This window comes from Humulus lupulus, chromosome 1 (assembly GCF_963169125.1).
Source record: "Humulus lupulus chromosome 1, drHumLupu1.1, whole genome shotgun sequence".
NCBI classification, from domain to species: Eukaryota; Viridiplantae; Streptophyta; class Magnoliopsida; order Rosales; family Cannabaceae; genus Humulus; species Humulus lupulus.
In genome coordinates, this window is record NC_084793.1 from 291,986,680 (window position 1) to 291,992,516 (window position 5,837).

The window sequence follows — 5,837 nt, forward strand, 5'->3', positions numbered from 1 at the left end:
CTTACATACGTATAATTATATGTAGGTAAATGTCATTTTTACCTACACATATTTTTTGTTACAAATTATTGGTAAGTGAAAATTTGGTCAATGTTGTAATATTTCTGAAATGTTATTTCCTACCATTAATATAGTAGGATATAAGGTTTTAAAGAAAAAAATTTAGTCTTTGGCTCTCATTTTCCCTCTATTTTAATTTAAATAAATAATTATATGGGTGCTTATGTGTCAAAAAAATGTCTTAAGTGGTGCTTATGTGTCAACGATATATGCCAACACGGGTTAATTTATATATATAATATGTGCAGGCAAAAATTACAATTTTTGGCGAAATTTTTTGCCGCTTAACTTCCCGATAATACTTGAGCATAAATTAAAAAAATTAAACAAAATAATTACAAAAACAAGAACGATTTTCTTATTCCTCCCACCGTGTCCCTCTTCTTTCTAAACCCTATCTCTCAAACATCTCTCTCAAAAATGGATTCCTTCTTTTTCTTCTCTTTGCTAGTCTGCCCCTTCTGAAACGGCACGGACTCAAAACTCCCTGAGCCTATACCTGGTGAACTCCTTGGGGCTGAGAAGAAAGCTTAGCCGGAAGGACGACGGGAGATGATCGTTCGGACAGGAGATGTGGACGAGTTTTAGCCTAGCTCCCAGAATAAGGTACCGGGACCTCATTGAGCACAAGATTTGAGCGGCCTATTGCCCTCGCCCATATTCGTTGTTTCTATCTGCTATCTCTCTCAATAAACTCTCCACTCAATCACAAGTATTTCGTTTTTTTTTCTGGTGTTCTCTTGAGTGGTGTTTTTATCTTATTAAATCAATGAAGGGTTATTATGCTTTGCATAGTATTGTTTCTAAGATTTGATTTTACACAAAGCAATGTAAGCTATGATTGGAGGGCTTGTATATATTATCATTAACAAGCTAAGGACTCCATGTGCTACCCCAGGTAAATTTCTATTCTTCTTTTTTTGGGTATTCTTTACCATTTTTCTCAATACCCATTTCGTTATAAGCTTTGAAATTGTTTTGCTGCAGAGACCTTTATGCTTAGTACATTATGCATACTCTATGTTCTCTTATTGTAAATTTATATGATGTCCACAATTTACAAAAGTGGTTGCTGTTCTACTTGGATTTGAGTTACCATACACTCTAATCATTTTCTGATTTAGCTTCACACGCACACATAAATATATATATATATATATATAAAATTTGATCATTGAGAAAACGAATTTCATAAAAGATTGCTTTATGAGGTTACTAGTAATATTTGTTTTAAATAATTATGTTCTGACCCCAACAGTAATCACTTATTTATGCTCATATTCCATACCTAGGTATAGGAGATTTCATAAAAAGCAGCTCCAACTCTGGTGCTTTTATTAATCATATTTTTATGTTATTAAACTTTACAAAATACAAGTTTCCTTTATGGGTTTTGCTTCAACATTATAAAATTATGTCTCTATTAGTCCATAACATATATATAAGTTTGGTTTTTGTAATATATAAACTACTTGTTCTGAACGTGGTGTACCTCCAATGGAACTTTATTTTTCATTGTATCTTTCTAGTAATACGATATACTTTTCTAGGAGTTAACATTTTTCAAAAAGGCTGGTGAAGCTGCTATACAATGTTGGGTTAAGAACAACAGAGTGCATGTATGCAACTGATTTGCTTTAATTGATAGCAAGCTTATAATTGAGTGATAGCTATACAATAACTATGATATCTATTTAATTTTATAAATGGCATTGATAGAAATCAGCACGAGGCCATTTGTTAGATAGTATTTTTTTTTCTTTGGAAGCTTGAACGAAAAGAGAATTTTTATATATTAAAATAAGTTTCCATTTTAAATATATATTGATCAGCCTCTTTGTAATGTAACTATTAAGTAAAAAGCTGTTTGATAATTATACTACACTACTTGACTAAGTTTTTTCATTTGTATTATTCTCGTCTTAATTTAATGAGATTTTAACCTTTTTGTGTTTCTTTCTTTGTCATCAGTTTTCTTTGCAGTGTTTGAAAAAGTGATTGATTTGCTGACTTGCAATTGATTGGAGTATAGGTTCATCTTGATATCTTAACTTCTGGGTTTTTTATTCTTGATGTGGTTCTTTCACTCTTGTCTTGTTGCTAGATCTATAAAACTTCATCTTGAGTTAAAGATTTTCTGGCTCTCATTTAGATTGCAAATTCTCTTATATAAAGTATATAATTGTTGAGTTTTGCGGTTCCTTCTTGAATTTATTTGTTCTAATTTTTAAGGCAATTGTTTTAGGAATTAAATCCCTCATAATTCAAATGAATATGTTACTAAAACTTGTTTGAATTTTGGTGTATACAGGAGCTTGAGTTAAAGAAAATCTTTGTTCAACTTTATCTGTGTTTTTTCTTGGTAAGATTTATTCTCTTCTAGTATTCATTCACTATTATTATTCATTTCTTGGGCAGCACAAAGAAGAGTTGAAGAAAACTTGATTTGAGATATGGTAGGGCACTTATTGGACATGTGATTGAAATATGGAATATTATTTATATTTATTATCACTCTAGCTACAACATATATAATATATAGATAGTTGGTGGTGACTCTTCTACATGCACATAAATATTATAAAAATTGTAGGTATAAATATATGTATATATATTTATATTAGTTTTTTGTCAAAATGTAATCCATCTTTGCATTTTGAAAATAGCATAAACTAAGTTATGATGTAGTTTTCTATGTATTTTAGGTGGACAAGCTAAGCATTTGACTCAACCCAAGGCTGAGAAGAAAGAGTAAGATAAGCATTTGGTTTTTCTCTTCTTTGCATTATTATTTAATTATTTAATTCAGATTTGACTCACTTTCATTATATTATAACATTGTAAATGTGTGTATGTGCAGAGACAGACTTCAAAGAAACTATTTTGCAACAGTTTGCAAGATGTATGTCTCTAACTTTTATTTTAATACTATGCAAATGTTAGAGGAGTTTGAATATCTTAAATATTCATCTATAGTGAAGTAGGTTCTGAGATTGTTACTGTGTGCTGCGGTGATAACAGAAGGTTGAGAACTTGTGGTTGAGAACTTGTGTGTTTTAGTGAAGTAGGATCTGAGAAATTTGTGTGCTGCGGAGATAAGAAAGAAAACTTGCGTGTTGTTTGAATTGATGTAGACTTGTCTATGATCATCCTATAATTGAATTGTGTTTGTTTGATTGGTTTGATTATAACATATACTTGTATGAATGTACATATTGCGTGTTGGCATACGCATATAGCATAACCTTTTGTATTTCTTGTTTTGTATGTGTTAGTTTTCTTCTTGTCCCTTGTCTAATGTCTTTGGTGAGGTGATTTATAACATTGAGCATCACTTTTGGTTCTTGTGATCACCTGTAGGTTCAATAGTATAAAGTGTTATACAAAAGTTTGATGTTATTAGCATATTGGTTGATAATTCATGATTTCTTTTTTTGTACCAGAACTACTATCTCAATTTGTGTTTATTTTAATTGAAGCATAGCTTTACGTTTCATTATAGTCTTATAGTTTGATCATTTTCTTACTTAAATAATATCTAAGTTATTTTTTTTCTTCCAAACTGTAATTGTTTTCACCATGTTCGATGGCCTTAGCTGAAACAATGTATTCTTTAAACAATTGAAAATTTTCTAAAAAAATCAATTGGTGAGTTTTGGGTTCAATCAATTGAGACATAGGATATATATTTATATATTTACTCTATGATTTCCTTTTCTGCACTAGAACTACTATCTCAATTTGTGTTTATTAGCTTTATGTTTCTTTGTATTCTAATAGTTTGATCATTTTCTTATTTAAATAATATCTAAGTTATTTGTTTTCTTCCAAATTGTGATTGTTTTTACCATGTTCGATGGCTTTAGCTGAAACAATGTATTCTTTAAACAATTGAAAGTTTTCTAAAAAAATCAATTGGTGAGTTTTGGGTTCAATCAATTGAGACATAGGATATATATCTATATATTTACTCGATGATTTCCTTTTCTGCACCAGAACTACTATCTCAATTTGTGTTTATTTTAATTGAAGCATAGTTTTGTGTTTCATTGTAGTATAATAGTTTGATCATTTTCTTACTTAAATAATATCTAAGTTATTTTTTTCTTCCAAACTGTGATTGTTTTTACCATGTTCGATGGCTTTAGTTGAAATAATGTATTCTTTAAACAATTGAAAATTTTCCAAAATGGATTGATTATCACTTTGATAAAAATGTTGCGCTTGTATAAAATTCATAATTATATGGCTATTTATTAAAAGAAATATATATGCTTGACCAAAAGAAATTATGATTTTCTATTTTTTGTAGACTTTTAAATGTGAATTAGATTTATAAATTTGGATTAGGCTTATTCACAACTCGTAGTGTTACTTTAACAACTTTGTTTGGTATGCTTGTTGTGTTACTTTAATAATCTTATGCATACTACCTACACAGGGCATGTCTTTATATTTGTATATATGTATATTTATTTCTCGATGTTTATTGTATATTTGCTAATGTGCTATGAATGATTGGTAATTTGGTTTATTAATGTCTATGTGATTTCATAAACAAACTAGCTTGAGCACTTTTAAATTGAAACTGACAGGTATGCATTTCCATTGGTCATTGTAATAGAGTTAGTAATTCTACAGCTCATTCCTTAGCAAAACTTGCATTATCTCTTGATTCCCCTAGAGTATGGTGGCTTGTTTTGCCTTCATGTTTGTGGCCTTAAAACTCTTTATGTTTGATGTTTTTGCTTCATCTTGGCTGTTTGCCCAATAAAATTCTATGAATTTCACTCAAAAAAAAAAAAAAAAAAGAATTAAGACTAACTACTTAAGCCATAAGGCTATCCAATTTGATCAGAAAAATACAACTTTTATGTAAATTATTTTTGTGACTGAAAACCACAATCATTCTTTTTATTTATTTTGCAATCTCAAGTTCTCTATTTATTTTAGTTTTGGTTTAACTTTAATGGTGTTTACTCTGTATTGCAGGCTAAAACTCTACTTGGATATTTAAGAGAACCAAGACAATTATATAAGAGAACCAAGGCAACACGAAATTCTTCTTCAAGTTGTTGGGTATTATTTTATTTCTTGCTTGTAAGAATTATGTACAGTGAAGATTTGATGTATTATTTACATCGAGAATAATAAATTTTTATTGAGAATTATAATGAATTTTCATTAAGACTTATTTAGTCTCATGGGGATTAGATGTATTATTTACATTTCAATTGTATGAATAAATGTTGTATGTATATGAATTTTTATTATGATAAATATAATTTTTTTTTACAATTTATGGTAATAATAATTAATTATGTGAGTAATTTTTTTATTTAAATTTATATCAAACTTCACTTGTTAAAAATATAATTAAAAGTTTTAAAAAATATATCGAAAAATTATTATATATATAAATTCAATGTTATGGCGACACCTATTAACTGTCGGTTTTGCTAGCAACGACGACACCTATTAACTGTTGGCATTGTCAGCAATGGCGACATCTATTAACTGTCGGCATTGCCAGCAACGGCGACACGTATTAACTGTCGGCGTAGCCAGCAACGGCGACACGTATTAACTGTCGGCGTAGCCAGCAATGACGACATCTATTAACTGTCGGCGTAGCCAGCAATGACGACACATATTAACTGTCGGTGTAGCTACCCTACGCCGGCATAGGCAAATACGACAGTTAGTTGACTGTCGTCATTGCTCAATAGCGACAGTTAAAAACTGTCGGGAAATCCCATTTTTGTAGTAGTGATTGA

The 5,837-nt window shown here is 29.8% G+C and overlaps 1 long non-coding RNA gene across 2 annotated transcripts; it reads left to right on the forward strand.

The window, feature by feature from the left end:
• Window positions 1-379: 379 nt before the first annotated feature.
• On the forward strand, window positions 380-5,270 carry LOC133809646 (uncharacterized). Of its 2 annotated transcripts, XR_009881400.1 has the most exons (6): window positions 380-958; window positions 2,032-2,092; window positions 2,372-2,422; window positions 2,766-2,811; window positions 2,921-2,962; window positions 5,053-5,270. It is a non-coding gene; the product is annotated as an uncharacterized LOC133809646 (long non-coding RNA). The 2 variants fall into 2 exon arrangements; XR_009881394.1 differs by lacking the exon at window positions 2,032-2,092.
• Window positions 5,271-5,837: the final 567 nt, after the last annotated feature.